Source organism: Pan troglodytes, chromosome 5 (assembly GCF_028858775.2).
Source record: "Pan troglodytes isolate AG18354 chromosome 5, NHGRI_mPanTro3-v2.0_pri, whole genome shotgun sequence".
Taxonomy (NCBI): Eukaryota; Metazoa; Chordata; class Mammalia; order Primates; family Hominidae; genus Pan; species Pan troglodytes.
Window position 1 is genome coordinate 37,071,432 of NC_072403.2, and position 20,490 is coordinate 37,091,921.

The following is a 20,490-nucleotide window of genomic DNA, read 5'->3' on the forward strand; positions in this document are numbered from 1 at the left end:
GAGTTGAAAGACCTATAAGGGGCTTCTCTCGTTTTATGATGTCTTACTTTTTTCTTCCTCTGGTTGATGAAATGCCAGGGTGAAAGGGATAGCCAAACGGACTAAAGCACAAGTGCCACTCTAGTTATTCAGCAGAGTGCCCAGTAAAGGTCCACCCCGATACCACCACACATCCTCTCGGGGATGAACAAGGGCTGACTGATTGATAAGCTCTTGGAAACTCTTAAGCTCACTGCATCCCTTCAGGTCTCCAAGGAATGCTAAATCTCCTCCCTGCCGTGAGAGACAAGAAGTGAACTTAGTGTTGGGAGACGGAAGCTGGATGGCCCTCGGGGGCTGACCCGCAGAGACTTCAGGATATAGCAGAGAGAGCTTGGCATGACTTATTACTCCAGGCTGTGGAATCCTGGAAAAGAGCTACCATGCAGCCCACACCTGGTCGACTGGAGGACCACCTTAGTGGAAGAGGGACAATCAGGACCTCTGGCCTGCCATGTGCACAAGCATAACAATTGCTTTTGTTTAACGTGCAGATGGAATATATGATCCATTCCAACCAGGCATTTGCATCTTGGTATGCTGTCTTAACTGCCAAAGTTTGTTTTAAGTCTTTAACTTCTATGATCCTCTAGTAAAATGAATGTTTCCTTTAGCACCTATTTTTATTAGTTTTTAGACCAAAGAAAGCTAAACACCATTTTATATTTAATAATGCTTCTTGTATGATTTTTATACAAGATAAGCTAAATTTTACCTTTATATTAGTGTGTTATTAATGTTAAACTTAATTTTAATAAAACTTTGTAGACATATTTATCCAATTTTTCATGTTTGACCATAAGGTAAGGTTTTATAGACTCTTTTTAACCTTTTATAATTTTTGTTAAAGAGCAGGTTGATGCTTTAAGAAAAACCTGTCACATTTTTACTTTAATGTCCAGTTCACAGAAAAACTGGATGATACCTTTTTAACTTTAGCTAATATGTTTACACACAGAATTTTCTTTACAATTAACATTTGAAAATTTGCTTACACTTTCAAAACAATAATTTTTTTAACCTTTTAATGTAGGTAAAAATCCACATTCTTATGCCTCCTTATAATCTTTTTACCAAAGGTATATTTTACTTTTCTTATACACCTTGCACATAAACTGTTTTTTTTTTTTTACATAGTACTCAGGAGGCCTTATTACTTTTAAATTATACAATATTTTTTGCATACTTTTTTTATAACATTTTTTCTTTCACGACTTTCGCCAACAATTCTTCAACATGTCTCAACTTTCTGACTTATTACAAACATTTTTTTTTTCTTTAAACAACCAGTTAATTTATTTCAGGACAAGAATTTACCATATAACCCTCTTTTTACATAAATTCTGCCTCCCCCGCTTTTTTTTTTTTAAGTGAACTTTTTTTTTTGTCTTTGGACTAGACTGTCTAAGGCCACAAGATTAGAAGTTACCATAATACATGTTATACTGTTAATTTTTAGCAAACTTCACTTTTGTTGAAAACCTTGTAAGTTTGGGATTTCAATTATCCTTTGCTATTAATAAGACCTTGTTTAGTCTAAATTAACTTAGAATTGGTATAGATGGCCTTTTTTTCTCTCTGCTGGTCTTTCCTTGCCTCTGCCAGATGCTTATGCTACTGTTCTCTTAACTACTGTGGGGGGAAGGGGGTCTAAAACCAGCTGTAACTGTCTATGTACAGAAACTGGTCTGGATGCCTTGGCTTACAGGTTACTTTGTGTCATACCTTTGAAACAAGGGACCTGTCCAGGCTTCCTTCTGATGGCCAACCCACCTCTAATGCTGGCCAGTCTATTTCACAAGTTCTAAGTTTTCCTGGTGTCACAGTAACACCGTAATCTCCCTTAAATTCTTTCTTGAAAAAAAATTTTTTTTAACATAGTTCCTAGTGGGGTGGGCTTATTTGTGCCTGACCCATGCTTCTTCGAGACAAAACACCACGCTCACACCACACGCACACTACGAAACAAAAAAACAGGTAAAAAGGGCACACACACTTTTGCAGTTTACACCAAACCAAAATCAGAGTATCCAGAAACCCAAGCCAGGTCAAAACCAAAACCAAAACCAAAGTATCACACAATCTAAGTCAAGTCAAAACCAGAACAAAAGTGCCAGTACAGGCACACCATGGGTGATCAGGCCACGCTTCCACTCAGATGGAGTGGAGCAAGTTCCAAAGACTAGTCTTACCAAGTTTCAGATGTCCAGACTCCAAGTGCCAGTTCCTTCCCAGTGTTCAGCCACTGTGTTAATCCTCCTCGGGGGCCTGCTACGTGCTGCTCTGGCAAGGCGTTCCACCCGGGGAATTTCCTACCCGGGAGCGCTCTTTGGATCGCGTCACTCAGGCTGGCCAGAGTCCACTGCAGGGATGCTCCACAGGGCAGGCCTAAGCCACCTAAGGGGCTGCCTTGGCCGTCTGTCAGTTACCTCGCTTCCTGTTCAGGGAACCAAGAAATGTAGCAGGACGAGCCCCAGACAAAACCTCTCAGACACCAAGTTGTAGAAGGAAGGGCTTTATTCAGCTGGGAGCATCGGCAAGCTACTGCCTTAAAATCCAAGCTCCCTGAATGCACAATGTCTGTCCCTTTTAAGGGCTCACAACACTAAAGATTTCACATGAAAGTGTCGTGATTGATTTGAGTACGCAGGCGGTACATGACAGGGGCTGCATGCACTGGTGGTCAGAGAGAAACAGAACAGGGCAGGGAGTTTCACAATGTTCTTCTATACAATGTCTGGAATCTATGAATAACATCAGGTTCTAAGTCATGAGTTGATTTTTAACTACTGGGTTTAGGCCAGGCAGGCCCAGGCCTGGTTTCGGGCCTGGCGCCAGGCTGCCTGTCTTTGGTTTTACTTCCTTGTTGTTTTTTCTTAAAACAGGTACTGAGTATAAAACAATATAAAACAATATGAAAGGGTCTCTCTCTTCCCTCAAAGGGAATAGGCTGCTGTGGAGAAAGGTAAATAAATGGTGGAAAGATTACATGGGGGATTAACTAATCTGTACACCAAATCCCCATGACAGGTAATTTACTTCGATAACAAACCTGCTCATGTAAAAGTTTTTTGGCCGGGCATGGTGGCTCACGCCTGTAATCCCAGCACTTTGGGAGGCTGAGGTGGGTGGATCACTTGAGGTCAGTAGTTTAAGACAAGCCTGGCCAACATGGTGAAACTCCATCTCTACTAAAAATACGAAAATTAGCCGGGCATGGTGGCACACACCTATAGTCCCAGCTACTCGGGAGGCTGAGGAAAGGGAATGGCTTGAACCTGGGAGGGGGAGGTTGCAGTTAGTCGAGATCATGCCACTGCACTCCAGGCTGGGTGACAGAGTGAGACTGTGTCTCAAAAAAAAAAAAAAAAAGCAAAAAGTTTTTAAAAGAAAATGGTGGAAAGACAGAGACCCTAGAAGAGGGAGAAGGCCTAAGGCAATTTCTTCTTCCTCTCTTCCCCATCATTCTTTCAGCCACTGTGGAGAGAGGGAGAGTACAGGGTGCAGGGTAGATGAGAGTAGACAATTCTGATTATTTGAGGAGGGTTTGTGGTTTAGGAAGTGAGCTTCTCACCGATTTTATTTATTTATTTTGAGACGGAGTCTCACTCTGTCACCCAGGCTGGAGTGAGATCTCAGCTCACTGCAACCTCCACCTCCCGGGTTCAAGTGATTCTCCTGCCTCAGCCTCACGAGTAGCTGGGACTACAGGCATGCACCACCATGCCTGGCTAATTTTTTGTATTTTTAGTAGAGATGGGGATTTCACCATGTTGGCCAGGCTGGTCTCAAACTTCTGACTTCAGGTGATCCGCCCACCTCGGCCTCCCAGAGTGCTGGGATTACAGGCGTGAGCCCCGCGCCTGGCCTAAAAACTTTTATATTAAGTTCAGGGGTATATGAGCAGGTTTGTTATAGAGATAAATTGCCTGTCACGGGGGTTTAGTGTACAGATTAGTTAATTCCCCTTGTAATTTTTTCCATCATTTATTTACCTTTCTCCACAGCAGCCTATTCACCTAACAATAAACTGAGTGCCCATTATGTGCCAAGAACTGGAGATAAGGATATGAGTAAGGAATCTTACTTATCTCCAGTTCTTATAGCATATACTCATTCTGTTTCTCTTTCCTTTGGCCTAGTTTGAGTGCCCAGCAGGTGTTTCAAGTCACTGATTATGTATCTACTCTGCGAAAGTTGTTTGTGCAGCCTGCTTATCCTCTCCTTTAGAACTTCAGTACTCTTTTTTTTTTTTTTTTTTGAGACGGAGTCTTGCTCTGTTGCCCAGGCTAGAGTTCAGTGGTGTGATCTCGGCTCACTGCAAGCTCTGCTTCCCGGGTTCACGCCATTCTCCTGCCTCAGCCTCCCGAGTAGCTGGGATTATGGGTGACTGCCACCACGCCTGGCTAATTTTTTTGTATTTTTAGTAGAGACGGGGTTTCACCGCGTTAGCCAGGATGGTCTTGATCTCCTGACCTCGTGATCCGCCCGCCTCAGCCTCCCAAAGTGCTGGGATTACAGGCTTGAGCCCCGTGCCCAGTGTACCCTGCTAATTTTTTGTATTTTTTTTTTTTTTTTTTTGAGATGGAGTCTCGCTCTGTCGCCCAGGCTGGAGTGCAATGGTGCGATCTGGCTCACTGCAATCTCCACCTCTCGGGTTCAAGTGATTCTCCTGCCTCAGCCTCCCGAGTAGCTGGGACTACAGGCATGTGCCACTACGCCCAGCTAATTTCTTGTATTTTTAGTAGAGATGGGGTTTTACTGTGTTAGCCAGGATAGTCTCGATCTCCTGACCTCGTGGTCCACTGGTCCGCCTGCCTTGGCCTCCCAAAGTACAGGGATTACAAGCGTGAGTCACCACACCCGGCCAATTTTTTGTATTTTTAATAGAGATGAGGTTGCACCATGTTGGCCAGGCTGGTCTTGAACTCCTGACCTCAGGTGATCCTTCCACCTCGGCCTCCTAAAATGCTGAGATTACAGGTGTGAGCCACCACACCTGGCCCAATTATCTTACTTATTATTATTATTATTTTTGAGATGGAGTTTTGTTCTTTTTGCCCAGGCTGGAGTGCAATGGCACAATCTCAGCTCACCACAACCTCTGCCTCCTGGGTTCAAGTGATTTTTCTGCCTCAGCCTCCTGAGTAGCTAGGATTACAAGCCCCTGCCACCACCCTCGGCTAATTTTGTATTTTTAGTAGAGACAGGGTTTCTCCATGTGGGCCAGGCTAGTCTCAAACTCCTGACCTCAGGTGATCCACCCACCTCGGCCTCCCAAAGTGCTGGGATTACAGGCATGAGCCACAGCCCCCGGCTACTTTTTATTATTAACATTAAAATATTTTTGTTTAATTAATTAATTTATTTTTTAAATTATTATTATTACTTTTTTTACTTTAAGTTCCAGGATACACGTGCAGAATGTGCAGGTTTGTTATGTAAGTATACATGTGCCATGGTGATTTCTGCACCTATCAACCTGTCATCTAGGTTTTAAGCCCCGCATGCATTGGGTATTTGTCCTAATGCTCTCCCTCCCTTTGTCCCCGACCCTATTTTATTTTTTTTGAGACAGAGTCTCCCTCTATTGCTCAGGCTGGAGTGCAGTGGTGTGATCTCAGCTCACTGCAACTTCCACCTCCCAGGGTCAAGCGATTTTCCTCTCTCAGCCTCCTGAGTAGCTGGGACTACAGGTACACACCACCACACCTGGATTATTTTTGTATTTGCTTGTAGAGACAGGGTTTCGCCAGGCTGGTCTCAAATTCCTGACCTCAAGTGATCCACCCACTTTGGCCTCCCAAAGTGCTGGGATTACAGGCGTGAGACACTGTGCCCAGCAAAAATATTTTTATTTTAAAATTTATTAAATTTATTAAAATTTTATTTTAAAATTTCACCATTTACAAAAAGTGAAATGATCAGATCTTTAGCAAATCCATCAAAGAATTTTGACAAATACATGTCACCCACACCCCTGTCAAGATATAGAAAGTTCTCTTTGCCCTCTTTGATTCTGCCCTGCCCCTGAGTGGCCATGGATCTGATGACTATCACTATAGAGCAGTTTTTCCTAATTTTTTTTTTTTTTTTTGAGATGGAGTCTCACTCTGCCACCCAGGCTGGAGTGCAATGGCGCGATCTCGGCTCACTGCAACCTCTGCCTCCCGGGTTCAAGAGATTCTCTTGCCTCAGCCTCCTGAGTAGCTGGGAGTACAGGTGTGAGCCACCATGACCGGCTAATTTTGTACTTCCAGTAGAGATGGGGTTTCGCTATGTTCACCAGGCTGGTCTCAAACTCCTGACCTCAGGTGATCCACCCGCCTCAGCCTCCCAAAGTGCTGGGATTACAGGTGTAATCCCACTGTGCTGGGCTGCCTGTTTTAAAACTTCCTATAAATGTATGCATAGAATATGGCCTCTTTTGTGTCTGGCTTTTTGTATTTGGCATAATATCTATGTAATCCATCCATGTTGTTGCACCTATCAGTAGTTCATTCTTTCTTTAAAAATAATTTTTTTTTTTAAATTTTGAGACAGTCTCACTGTCTTAGGCTGCAGTGCAGTGGTGAGATCTCAGGTCACTGCAGCCTCCACCTCCCAGGTACAAGAATTTCTTCTGCCTCAGCCCCCTGAGTAGCTGGGACTACAGGTGTGTGCACCACCACGCCTGGCTAATTTTTGTATTTTTAGTAGAGATGGGATTTCCCAGCTACTCCAGAGGCTGAGACAGGAGAATCACTTGAACCCAGAAGGCAGAGGTCGCAGTAAGCCGAGATCGCACCATTGCACTCTAGCCTGGGCGGCAAGAGTGAAACTCTGTCTCAAAAAAAAAAAAAAAAAAAAAAAGCCAGGTGTTGTGGCTCACACCTGTGGTCCCAGCTAGTGGGGAGCCCAAGAGTTCAAGCCTTCAGTGAGTGGTAGTCATACTAGTGTACTCCAGCCTGAGTGACAGAGTGAAACCTTGTCTCAGAAAGAAAAAAAAAACAAGATGAAGGAAAGCATATGTAGTTTGCTAAAATTTATGTGGAAAGAGGGAAATTATATGTATATACACACACACTTATATTTGCTTGCATATGCATAAAACGTCTAAGTTTGTTTGGTTTTTTTTGGGACAGAATCTCACTGTCACCCAGGCTGGAGTGCAATGGTGCAATCTCATCTCACTGCAACCTCCGCCTCCCGGGTTCAAGTGATTCTCCTGCCTCAGCCTCCCAAGTAGCTGGATTACAGCCTTCTGCCACCACGCCCACTAATGTTTTGTATTTTTAGTAGAGACAGGGTTTTGCCATGTTGTCCAGGCTAGTCTCGAACTCCTTACCTCAGGTGATCCACCCGCCTCGGCCTCCCAAAGTGCTGGAATTACAGGCGTGGGCCACCAAGCCCGAACAAATGTCTTAAGTTTGTTTTCTTTCTTTCTTTCTTTCTTTAATTAATTAATTTATTTATTTTTCGAGACGGAGTCTTGCTCTTGTCGCCCAGGCTGGAGTGCAATGGCAAGATCTCGGCTCACTGCAACCTGTGCCTCCCGGGTTCAAGTGATTCTCCGGCCTCAGCCTCCCAAGTAGCTGGGATTACAGATTCCCACCACCACACCCGACTAATTTTTGTATTTTTAGTAGAGACGGGGGTTTCATCATGTTGGCCAGGCTGGTCTCGAACTCTTGACCTTGTAATCCACCTGCTTCGGCCTCCCAAAGTGCTGGGATTACAGGCTTGAGCCACTGCACCCGGCCAAGACAGAGACTTTTTGCCTTTTGAACCTTTTGAATTTTTAACCAAGTGAAAACACAAAAGGTAATTCCAAGGAGGAAAAAAACCCAAAAAACTCATAGTGAAAATTTAAGAAAAAAACTCAGCCTGATAGAATTCTCTTACCTTCATTAAGAGAAAACAAAAATTGTAGCTGGGGCCGGGTGCGGTGGCTCACGCCTGTAATCCCAGCACTTTGCGAGGCAGAGGCGAGTGGATCACGAGGTCAGGAGATGGAGACCATCCTGGCTAACACGGTGAAACCCTGTCTCTACTAAAAATTCAAAAAATTAACCAGGTGTGGTGGCGGGCACCTATAGTCCCAGCTACTCAGGAGGCTGAGGCAGGAGAATGGCGTGAACCTGGGAGGCAGAGCTTGCAGTGAGCCAAGATCGTGCCACTGCACTCCAGCCTGGGTGACAGAGCGAGACTCCATCTCAAAAAAAAAAAAAAAAAAAAAGTCTAAAAATTATATCACTCCTTTTTTTTTTTTTTTTTTTTGAGATGGAGTCTTGCTGTGTTGGCCAGGCTGGAGTGCAGTGATGCAATCTTGGCTCACTGCAACCTCTGCCTTAAGAGCTCAAGCAATTCTCTTGCCTCCTGAGTAGCAGGGACTACAGTTGCATGCCACCATGCCCAGCTAATTTTTGTATTTCTAGTAGAGATGGGGTTGCACCATGTTGACCAGGCTGGTCTTGAACTCCTGACCTCAAGCAATCCACTGTGGCCCACCCTCGGCCTTTCAAATTTCTGGCATTACAGGCATGAGCCACTGCTCCCAGCCAAACTGCAGTCTTTACAAGGGATTCTTTTTTTTTTTTTTTTTTTTTCTGATGGAGTTTTGCTCTTGTTGCCCAGGCTGGAGTGCAAGGATGCAATCTCGGCTCACTGCAACCTCTGCCTTCCATGTTCAAGTGATTCTCCTGCCTCAGCCTCCCCAGTAGCTGAGATTACTGGTGCATGCTACCACACCCAGCTAATTTTTAGTAGAGATGGGGTTTCACCATGTTGGCCCGGCTGGTATCGAACTCCTGACCTCAGATGATCCACCCTCCTCCGTCTCCCAAAGTGCTGTGATTACAGGTGTGAGCCACCATGCCTGACCTTTACAAGGGATTCTAATGGTCTAATGCAACAGTTGTGGCTTCAGTGAGCTCAGGGTGCCCTCTGGTGTCCATGTGGGCCCAAGGATATGATATTTAGAAAAAACACTTGTAATTCTGGGGGACATGTAATTGAAGCCACTTGCCAGCTTTTCAAGATTCTTATTTTTTTTTTTTTTTTTGGAGACAGAGTCTCACTGCGTTGCCCCATCTGGAGTGCAGTGGCGCAATCTTCTCGGTTCACTGCAACCTCCGCCTCCCTGGTTCAAGCGATTCTCTGCCTCAGCCTCTGGAGTAGCTGGGACTACAGGTGCATGCCACCATGCCTGGCTACTTTTTGTATTTTTTGTAGAGACAGGGTTTCACCATGTTGGCCAAAGTGGTCTGGAACTCCTGGCCTCAAGTGATCCATTGGCCTTGGTCTCCCAAAGTGCTGGGATTACAGGTGTGAGCCACCATGCCTGGCCTTTTTATTTTATTTTATTTTATTTTATTTTATTTGAAACAGAGTCTCACTCTTTTGCCCAGGCTAGAATGTTGGTGGCCTGATCTCTGCTCACTGTAACCTCCACCTCCCGGGCTCCAGTGATCCTCCCACCTCAGCCTCCCAAGTGGCTGGGATTACAGGCGTGCGCAACCAAAGATTCTCATCCTTAGCCCATTCTGTTATCCCTATGAGTCTGCTAATAGTTGTCATACTAGGTCACCCTGTATTTGGATCAGAAGGTACACTAGGAGCGCCTAGGGTCATATCCCAGGCCCAAACAGCTGAGGGCAGTAGAGTAAGGCCTGCAGGTCAATGCTTCGAGGAGGGGGTGGGAAGGACTGAGGGTGTGGGGGCCAGACTGTGTAGTGGCAGGAACCCCAGGTGCTGTGTGAAGCAGAGAGCATGCATCACCCTCTGACCCACATTCAGTTTCTTCCTGGGTGTCTGCAATTCCCGGGACTCCCAAGGAATTCAAACGCTGCAGCCTTGGGCTTGCGAATTCTCCAGGATGGGCAGAGTATGGTCTTGTTTATCCTACACCTCTGCCTCATAGTGCTCTCCCAGTCCTCTTCTGTTATTAGAGATCAAACCAGGTTGCTTTAGGGCAGTGATTCTCAAAGTGTAGTCCTGGGACAAACAGCACTGGCATCACCTGGAAACTTGTTAGAAATGCAATTCTCAGCTGGGCGCAGTGGCTCATGCCTGTAATCCCAGCACTTTGGGAGGCTGAGGCGGGCAGATCACCTGAGGTCAGGAGTTCGAGACCAGCCTGGCCAACATGGTGAAACCCTGTCTCTACTAAAAATACAAAAAATTAGCCGAGCGTGGTGGCAGGCGTCTGTAATCCCAGCTACTTGGGAGGCTGAGACAGGAGAATCACTTGAACCCGGGAGGCGGAGGTTGCAGTGAGCCAAGATTGTGCCATTGCACTCCAACCTGGGGGACAATAGCAAGACTTCGTCTCAAAAAAAAGAAAATAAATAAATAAAAAAGGAAATGCAATTCTCTGGCCTGGCCCACACATATTATATCAGAAACTGCAGTTTAGCCTCCCCCCACCCCTGGAGAATTCTGCTTTTCGAATTAGGCCTTTCTCTTTTTCTGTCTGTCTTAAGTCTCAACATTGAGTAGCTGTGATTTTGGAATAGTCAGATGTGGGACACCCTTTCTTGCCAGGAAGCATCTGGCTCCTCAGTCAGCTTAGTCTGATTCTTGGCCTGGCCCAGGGAAAGAAATTCATGTTCTGGATTCTGAGCAATGCTCTCTTGTCCCAGGTGCCTGTTGGGCTCCTACTTACACCTCAAAACATAGCTTGAACATTGTCTCTTTTATGAACTTTTTGTGACTCCTAGGTCAGAGAAGATGGTCTACTTGTGAGTTTGCAAAGCATGTGTACATGTCCTGCCAACCATTAGTGTTACAATTTCCTGACTGATCTCTGCCTGAGCAAGACTGGGACAACCTTGAGCGCAAGGGGGGTTTGGTTCCTCTTACCTCAGCCCCAGCTCCTTAAACACAATGCCTGGCACGTGGTAGGTATTTGATAAATATTTATTCAATGAAGGAACTGCCTGCAATGGCCTGGTAGACAGGAAAGCGGAATGAAAGCAGGCCAAAAGTGGCTGGGAGAAGATTTTCTAAATCCCGATGTTGGGCACAGGGACCCCTTAAGTTTTCTTTTGGAACCTTCCTATCTGTCTTGTTCTCCTCTCACCAGGCACATCCCTGCCCTCCAGAGCCCACTTAGTCACACACTACCTTTCAGGACTACCTTCCACATCAGCCAGGTGCAAACCCCACGATGACTTCTGCCATGGCTCCCAATGCTTGGCTGCAACTCTGAGGCCAATTTCAGTGAGAGTAAGGAGCTTATCCAATGGAAGTGTCACTAGGAGTGACAATGGCTGGCTTGAAGATTAGGGAAATAGTGTTTACATTTCAAAAGAGAAGACTGCTCCACAAGGAATGTACAGTTTTGATATGTGCAGGGCTCAGGTCTTCAGGGGATAAATGAGTTCCTAAATGCGCCATCAACAGGAATTTCCTTCAGGATAAGTTGGAAAAGAACATTTAGGCTTTTTAATTAAAATTTTATTTTACATGTTTTTAAAATTCACAATAGATATTTTATCCTAAAATAAAGTAAAACCGAGAGGTGACAGAGTGCTGGCAGTCCTCACAGCCCTCGCTTGCTCTCGGCACCTCCTCTGCCTGGGCTCCTACTTTGGTGGCATTTGAGGAGCCCTTCAGCCCACCGCTGCACTGTGGGAGCCCCTTTCTGGGCTGGCCAAGGCCGGAGCCCACTCCCTCAGCTTGCGGGGAGGTGTGGAGGGAGAGGTGCGAGCGGGAACCGGGGCTGCGTGCCGCACTTGCCGGCCAGCTGGAGTTCCGGGTGGGCGTGGGCTTGGCGGGCCCCGCACTCGGAGCAGCCGGCCAGCCCTGCTGGCCCCCGGCAATGAGGGACTTAGCACCTGGGCCAGCGGCTGCGGAGAGTGTACTAGGTCCCCCAGCAGTGCCAGCCCACCAGCGCTGCGCTCGATTTCTCACCGAGCCTTAGCTGCCTTCCCACGGGGCAGGGCTCGGGACCTGCAGCCCACCATGCCTAAGCCTCCCACCCACTCCAAGGGCTCCTGTGCGGCCCGAGCCTCCCCGACGAGCACCACTCCCTGCTCCACGGCGCCCAGTCCCATCGACCACCCAAGGGCTGAGGAACGCGAGCGCATGGCGCGGGACTGGCAGGCAGCTCCACCTGCAGCCCCGGTGCGAGATCCACTAGGTGAAGCCAGCTGGGCTCCTGAGTCTGGTGGGGACGTGGAGAGTCTTTATGTCTAGCTCAGGGATTGTAAACACACCAATCAGCACCCTGTGCCTAGCTCAGGGTTTGTGAGTGCACCAATCCACACTCTATCTAGCTGCTCTGGTGGGGCCTTGGAGAACCTTTATGTCTAGCTCAGGGATTGTAAATACACCAATGGGCACTCTGTATCTAGCTCAAGGTTTGTAAACACACCAATCAGCACCCTGTGTTTAGCTCAAGGTTTGTGAATACAACAATCTACACTCTGTATCTAGCTGCTCTGGTGGGGCCTTGGAGAACCTTTGTGTCCATACTGTGTATCTAACTAATCTGATGGGGGACTTGGAGAACCTTTGTGTCTAGCTCAGGGATTGCAAACGCACCAATCAGCACCCTGTCAAAACAGACCACTCGGCTCTACCAATCAGCAGGATGCGGGTGGCGCCAGATAAGAGAATAAAAGCAGGCTGCCTGAGCCAGCAGTGGCAACCCACTCGGGTTCCCTTCCACACTGTTGAAGCTTTGTTCTTTCGCTCTGCAATAAATCTTGCTATTGCTCACTCTTTGGGTCCATGCTGCTTTTATGAGCTGTAACACTCACTGTGAAGGTCTGCAGCTTCACTCCTGAACTCAGCAAGACCAAAAGCCCACCGGGAGAAACGAACAACTCCAGACGTGCGGCCTTAAGAGCTATAACACTCACCGTGAAGGTCTGCAGCTTCACTCCTGAGCCAGCGAGACCACGAACCCACCAGAAGGAAAAAACTCCGGACACATCCGAACATCAGAAGGAACAAACTCCAGACGCGCCACCTTAAAAGCTGTAACACTCACCGCGAGGGTCCGCGGCTTCATTCTTGAAGTCAGTGAGATCAAGAACCCACCAATTCCGGACACAAAACTTGCTTAATTACAGAAAATATGAAAAGTATATAAAAGCAGGGTCTCACTCTGTCGTCCAGGTTGGAGTGCAGTGGTGCGATCATGGCTCACTGCAACCTCAAACTCCTGGTGTCTCACGAGCCTCCTGCCTCGCCTCCGAAAACGCTAGTTTTATGGGTATGAACCATAGCGCCAGCTCTTCCTGTCTTTCTTCAACACGTCCTCCCATCCTTCCCTCCTTTGCCCACTCTCTGCTTTTGACCCCAGTGTATTCCAGCCTCCAGGCCAACACACGTGACCACGTCTGCCTGGGGCAGGTGAAGGAAAGGACGCGAGGCGGCGCTGTCACCGCATTCTGTGAACCGCAGCGCTCTGGGTCCCTCCCGCTGGTCTAGTATTTCAGTGAACGTCACTCTACGTTTTTTTTTCTTTTTTTGTGAGATGGAGTCTCACTCTGTCGCCCAGGCTGGAGTGCAGTGGCGCGATCTCGGCTCCCTGCAAGCTCCGCCTCCCGGGTTCACGCCATTCTTCTGCCTCCGCCTCCGAGTAGCTGGGACTACAGGCGCCTACCACCACACCCGGCTAATTTTTGTATTTTTAGTAGAGAAGGGGCTTCACCATGTTGGCCAAGCTGGTCTCGAACTCCTGACCTCAAGTGATCCGTCCGCCATGGTCTCCCAAAGTGCCGGGATTACAGGCGTGAGCCACCGCGCTCGGCTGTCACTGCAGACTTTGATGGGGGCCACACTCGGGGTATAAATTAGGATCCTCACTGAAAGGGCGGGACCATGGAGGCTTTTTCTTGGCCCCTTAGTTGTGGGTTTTCCTCTGGGCGGCGGAGCCAGTTTCCATCAGAACGGCCCAGAGGCGGGCGCTGCCTTCCTTGGGTGACGCAGCAGCAGGAAGAGTTTCCGGATCCTGGAATCCGTGGGCGGCCCGTGGGAGGGGCTGAGGCTCATTTCCATACTCACCTGTCTCCGAATCCGCCGCGGTGTTTCAAGCGAGTCAAGATTCCAGATTGCGCCCCAGGCTGGACTCGGAATTCCTGCCTCGCGGGTCTGCATTTTCACAGCGGCAGGTGTGAGTTCCCCGCCGCTGGAGACCAGAAGCCTGAAGGCAGCTCCGCCCACCCCAGCCCACAGCGCCGTTATTCCGTTTCTATATCAGTAAACACTTGTCATTTTCCGTAGACCAGGGCGGGGTGACGGGTGATCCCAGTCCTCGCAGTGAACTCTGGGGCGCAGAATTCAAAACGCTTGCGGTCGCCGAGCGCAGCCCCGCCCTGGGTTATGTAAGCGACAGCGCTGGGCCGTTTCTCTTTTTTTTCCGGACCCCGCAGTGGCGCCTAAAGTCTGCAAGGAGGAGGTCGCCTCTGTGCTGTGAGTCCAGGAATCTAAGGCGAGTGCTGAGGGAGAAAATGTAGTTGATGGGGCAGAGCAGAAGGGGCTGTAGGTGGGTTGGAGGGGGAGGGGAACGGGCAGCCAGGCCTGGACCCTGGGGAGTGACTCACCCGGAGCCGAAGACCATCTCGGCTTTCCCTAGCCCAGAAAGGGTGGGACTGGCTTTATTTCTGCCTGCCATCACCTCAAAATGCCATGGGACAAACCTTACATATTATTATTGTTATTTATTTATATATTTTATTTTTTTTGAGACAGTCTTGCTCTGTCACCCAGACTGGAGTGCAGTGGCGCCATCTGGGCTCACTGCAACCTCCGCCCCCGCCGCCCCCCCCCCGTTCAAGCAATTCTTCCTGTCTCAGCCTCCCAAGTAGCTGCGATTACAGGCACCCCCCACCACGCCCGGCTAATTTTTATATTTTTAGTAGAGACGGGGTTTTGCCATGTTGTCCAGGCTAGTCTCGAACTCCTGACCTTAGGTGATCCACCCGCCTCGGCCTCCCAAAGTGCTGGGATTACAGGTGTGAGCCACCGCGCCTGGCCGGGAAATATCTCTTACAGAAATAAAGACAGTTGGCTGGGTGTGGTGGCTCACCTGTAATCCTAGCACTTTGGGAGGGTGAGGCAGGCAGATGGTTTGAGCCCAGGAGTTCAAGACCAGCCTGGGCAAAATGGTGAAACCCCTTCTCCACCAGAAATACAAAAAATTAGCCAGGTGAGGTGGCTCATGCCTGTAGTCCCAGCTACTCCGGAAGCTGAGGTGGGAGGATCACCTGAGCCTGGGGAGGTCGCGGCTGCAGTGAGCCATGATTGACCCGCAGTTGCACTCCGCCTGGGTGACAGAGTGAGGCCCTGTGTCAAAAAATAAAAAGAAAGAAAGGAGAGAGAGAGAGAGAGAGAGAGAGGAAGGAAGGGAGGGAGGGAGGGAGTTGAGGTGCAGAATATGTAACAGTGTTTATTGCTATACTCCATTCAATGGACTATGGACTATTATGCAGTGATTTAAAAGTAGGAGTTTGGGCTCACACCTGTAATCTCAGCATTTGGGAGGCTGAGGTGGGCGGATCACTTGAGGTCAGGAGTTCGAAACCAGCCTGGTCAACATGGTGAAACCTCGTTTCTACTAAAAATACACAAATTACCCTGGCATGGTGGCACACGCCTGTAATCTCAGTTACTTGGGAGGCTGAGGCAGGAGAATCACTTGAACTTGGGAGGTGGAGGTTGCAGTGAGCTGAGATTGCATCACTGCACTCCAGCCTGGGGGACAAGAGCAAAACTCCGTCTCAAAAAAAAAAAAAAAAAAAAAAGAGATATTTCCCACCTTGGATTGCTGGGTCGGGGGGTGGTGGGTATTTTCATTCATATATTGTCAGATTACTCTCATAAACAATGGAAACAGTTTCAGGCTCCTCAGCTTCTCACCTCCAAAATGGCCCTTTTCCTGTATCATTAACAGTCCTCAATGTTCTGGCTAATCAACTGAGCGACTGTTTATAGATTTGCAGGCCATTTGGATTTACAATTAATCTTATTAATGAGGCTGAAATGTGAAGTTTATCTCAGCCTCAAGGAAGTCATTCAGCAAGGATCAGTGGTTTCACTTAACAGTCTGGCTCTGAGGCTGGCTGTGGCCCTGTTATCCACGGTGAGCACCATGGGAATGCAGGCAAGGGCTGTGAGAGGCTTGGAACAAGGCTCCACCCAGGAGAGATCTAGGTGGGCGTTGGTGACCAGTAGAACCTAGGTGTCCTGGGCCAGTGCCCTTGGAGACTAGACCCCAGGCATCTTTTTTATTCTGGAATGAGCCTGCCCATCCCTCAGGAAGACTGAAAGGAATTCGGTCAGAAGAATATTATTGACTTTTGTCCAGACTTGATTTCAATAGAGTTCTGGGACCTGCCATATCCTATGGGTGAGCTCTATCCAGGTCCCCTTCCCTGAATTACCTGTCCTCTCCCCACTGACTGGGATGACACCTAATTTTACAACCTGCTGTAGCATCTTTGCTCCCACTGTGACAGTAAACTCCTTGAGACTGGTGGCCATCTTGGGAAGTGATTAGATTCAGAAGAGGTTGAGAGGTTGGGGCCCCCATGATGGGATTAGTGTCCTTTTAAGAAAAAGAAGAGACTGGAGCTCCCACTGTCTTCACCACGTGAGGATATGGCAAGAAGGCAGCTGTCTGCCAGGCAGGAAGAGGGCCCTCACCAGGAACTGAATCTGCTGGTTCCCTAACCGCAGACTTCCAGGGTCCAGAATTGTGAGAAAGAAATGTCTATTGTTAACCAATCCATCTGTGGTGTTTTGTTATGGCAGCACAAGCTGACTAAACAAGTGCCAAAACCAAACCAGTAACTCCCACTTTCTAGTCTCGGACCCAGTATTAAGGAATTCTGGTCACATAGTTTATTCATCCATTTAACAAATATTTAGTAAGTGCTTCTGTGCCAGGCATTTTTCTAGGCCTGGTGATCATTTAATCAAAAGAGACTAACACCTGCTCCCTGATGCTTACAATCTGAAAGACAATAAAGAAAAATATAATAACAGTAGTGAATTATATGGATGTGTTCCAGCAATTGATTGCTGAGCAAAAAATAATCTTAACGCATACAAACGCCGGGCATGGTGGCTCACGCCTGTAATTCCAGCACTTTGGGAGGCTGAGGTGGGCAGATCACAAGGTCAAGAGTTCGAGACCAGCCTGGCCAGCATGATGAAACCCCGTTTCTACTAAAAATACAAAAATTAGCTGGGCGTGGTGGTAGGCGCCTGTAATCCCAGCTGCTTGGGAGGCTGAGGCAGGAGAATCACTTGAAACCAGAAGGTGGAGGTTGCAGTGAGCCAAGATTGTGCCACTGCACTCCAGCCTGGGTGACAGAGTGAGACTCCATTCCAAAAATATATATATATATATATATATGTTTTTATATATTATAAACAATCTTTATATTATCTCTCATTCTGTGGGCTGATTGGGCTCAGCTCGGCAGCTCTTCTGCTCCATACAACATGGACTGGGCCACCATCATCTGGAGCCCAGCTGGTCCAACACATTCAAGAGGCTCCTGCACAGGGCTGCAGTTGATGCTGGCTTGTTGGCTGGGAACTCACTGAGGCTGTGAACCAGGTAACTTGGTTTCTCCTCCACCTGCTCCTCCACGTGCCCTGGCTGCTTCTGGCTCTGCACCTGGGGTCCGGGTGTTTCAAGTGGCCAAGTCAGAACCACAAGGCATCTTATGCTGGAACCTCAGAAGTCAGGCAGCATCACGTTCCTCATGTTCTAGTCACCAAAGCAAGTCCCAGATCCAAAAAGAGGGGGATTAGCATCAGCTCTTGATAGAGGATGGCAAGGTCACATTGCTAAAGAGCATGTGGGATGGGAGATATTGTTGAGGCCATCTTTGGAAAAGGACTTTTATATTTACAAAGTGATAGGCGATAAAAAGAAAAAATAGGCCAGGTGCGGTGGCTCACGCCTGTAACCCCAGCATTTTGGGAGACCGAGATGGGTGGATCACGAGGTCAAGAGATCGAGACCATCCTGGCCAACATGGTGAAACTCTGTCTCTACTTAAAAATACAAAAATTAGCTGGGTGTGGTGGCGTGCACCTGTAGTCCCAGCTACCCTGGAGGCTGAGGCAGGAGAATCGCTTGAACCCAGGAAGTGAAGGTTGCAGTGAGCCGAGATCACGCCACTGCCCTCCAGCCTGGTGACAGAGCAAGACTCCATCTCAAAAAAAAAAAAAAAAAAAAAAGAAAAAGAAAAAAAATAATGCAAAGTTGACAATCAATGCAAAGTAATAGAGGTGGCATTTTAAGTAGGGTGGGCCTCATGAAGGTGCCATTTGAGCAGACTTGAAGAGGAGAGAAACTGAGACACGCAGGTATGTGCAAAGGAAGAACCTTCCAGAATCACCCTCATGTACACCTATGCTCTGTACATACCCAGGGCTCTGCACTGAGGCAGACCCTAAAGCTGCAGTGGGAATGGAGGTGGACACACTTATGGAAAGACTTCTTCAAAGAATGTTGGGGACCCAGGTCTACCCTTCCTGCCGTGGCTCTTACACGACCTGGAGTTGGGGAGGGAAAGGCACTGGCATGTGGAGGAAGACTAGGAGAGGAGGGGAGGCCAAAGCGTGTCCCACCCTCACTCCACCTCTCTGCTCTCTCTCTCCTACATCGAGTGCCTCCTTCCCCAGGGCTTGTGGTCCCTGACAAGGAGGACCCTGAGGGCAACCACACCTTGCCATGCAGAGCACCTGGCTTCTCATCTGCCAACCTCACTCTGACCCGGCTGCAGGAAGGGAAGGAGCCAACCCCGGACTCAAGACTCAAGGGGACCAGAACCAGGGAGATGAGACATACCAGGGCTGGGCAGCTGTGGGGGTCCTTCCAGAGAGGAGCTGAGATGCGCCTACCTGGAGGGGCCCCTGGGCCTGGAGGGGCTCCTCAGTGTGACTGGGTGAAGTGTTTTCAGAGGACCAGGGTTGAGGTTGGGGGCATCTCATCCAGACCCTGCCGGCATCTGCCCCAGAACCCAAGGGCCCCTCCTTCCTCCTTCCTCAATGGAAATGCTGGGGATGTCCTCAGTCACCCTCTGAGCACTCACACATCACCCCTTATTTGGAAATTTTTCTCACTCTAACCTTCCTTCCTGCTGCACCTTCTGCCCCATCCCCAGGCTCTGGCCTCTCTCTCTCTCCTCTTCTACCCTTTAGCAGGTAATGACTCACTTCCCACTGAGGAGCCAGCTCTAGGTGAGAGTCTGGGCTCTTGGTGAGGTTGGGAGAAGGAAAAGGCTTATGGGCCAGGGGATGGGAGGGAGAATGGGCACAGCCAGAGCAGAGTGGAAGGGTTGGGGGAGGCGATAAAGACAGATGTTTCCGTATTACCATTTTTCTTTCATGGTCCAAGGGAGCTGCCCTTCCCCCAAGCCCAGGAAAGTGAAAAGAGAAGCAGGAACAGTGAAATACTCCACAGGAAAGAAAAATCTTAGTGATCCCTCCTGTTGTCTCTTTCCTTTTGCCTATTCTGGCAAATTTTGTAAGTGAAATTGGTTACCAAGATGTGAAAATCTTATTATAAGAAAGTCTCTAAATATTTGAGAATAAAATTATCAATGTCTCAGCTCTGCAGGCTGAAAAAACGGAGGCTTTACAAAATAAAATCATGCTCGGAAAACTTCTCCTCTGAGGGATGTCAAAGGCTGCACTGAATAAGCTCTAAGGTGGTGCTGAAATGAGTCATTTATTTGCCTGTGTAAGCTCAGGCAGGTGTTGGAATTGAGGAAGTATAGGTAATGAAAAAAGTAACCATGTCCTCGGGACATAGCGACTGGTGATGACCACAAAATCAACACAATAAACTCTAGCATTCACATTGTAGTCTAGCTCATTCAAGCAAAGCTATCTCCAATAGGGAGTTTACCCTGTACAGAACACGTGCATTTCCACCTGTTCTCAGACTGACCCTTTGCTCATCACAATAGTGAAAAAAAACACAGCCCTGGGTGGAGATTTAAGATGCTAATGAGTCATGAGATGTATGAACAAGCATGTACAGCTACTGCACACGTGCACCCAGAAGACCGCCCAGAACATGCTTGCTAGTAACACCTCTTCCCACCCACCTCCTGTGAATAATCATGTAAGACTCCCATAAAGGGAGTTTCTCCAGCAATAATCAATGCTGTCTCATCCTTAGGAGCAGCCCACCCTGAATCCTCTCTCAGGGTGTACAGTTTATTTTGCACTTAACTTTCAAAATAATATTTTTCCTTTGTAATAAATTGCTTTGTACTTCATCTCCTTTGCTGTGTGTTTCTTGTTTAAATTCTTTTAAATGAAGAAGTCAAGAACCAAGGTATTACAATAGCCGTCAACATTTCCGGTGCCATGACTCAGAGGTTTGTCTGCTTCATTGGTTTCAGTTTCCCTTGACTACTGGTGAGTACTATGGCAGCCCGAGACCCCTGATTGACTATCACTGCTTTCCCCAGATCTATTCTATTAAGG

At 47.9% G+C, this 20,490-nt stretch overlaps 2 long non-coding RNA genes across 2 annotated transcripts; one reads left to right on the plus strand and one right to left on the minus strand.

Moving 5' to 3' along the window:
• Window positions 1-1,659: 1,659 nt before the first annotated feature.
• LOC107975448 (uncharacterized) lies at window positions 1,660-14,184 on the minus strand. The gene is made up of 2 exons (XR_001718996.4): window positions 12,888-14,184; window positions 1,660-2,476 (listed from the first exon to the last, which is right to left on the minus strand). It is a non-coding gene; the product is annotated as an uncharacterized LOC107975448 (long non-coding RNA).
• Window positions 14,185-14,245: 61 nt separating this feature from the next.
• Window positions 14,246-20,279, plus strand: LOC107975447 (uncharacterized). Its single transcript, XR_010157665.1, has 4 exons — window positions 14,246-14,464; window positions 17,455-17,599; window positions 18,676-19,233; window positions 19,391-20,279. It is a non-coding gene; the product is annotated as an uncharacterized LOC107975447 (long non-coding RNA).
• The last annotated feature ends 211 nt before the right edge of the window (window positions 20,280-20,490 follow it).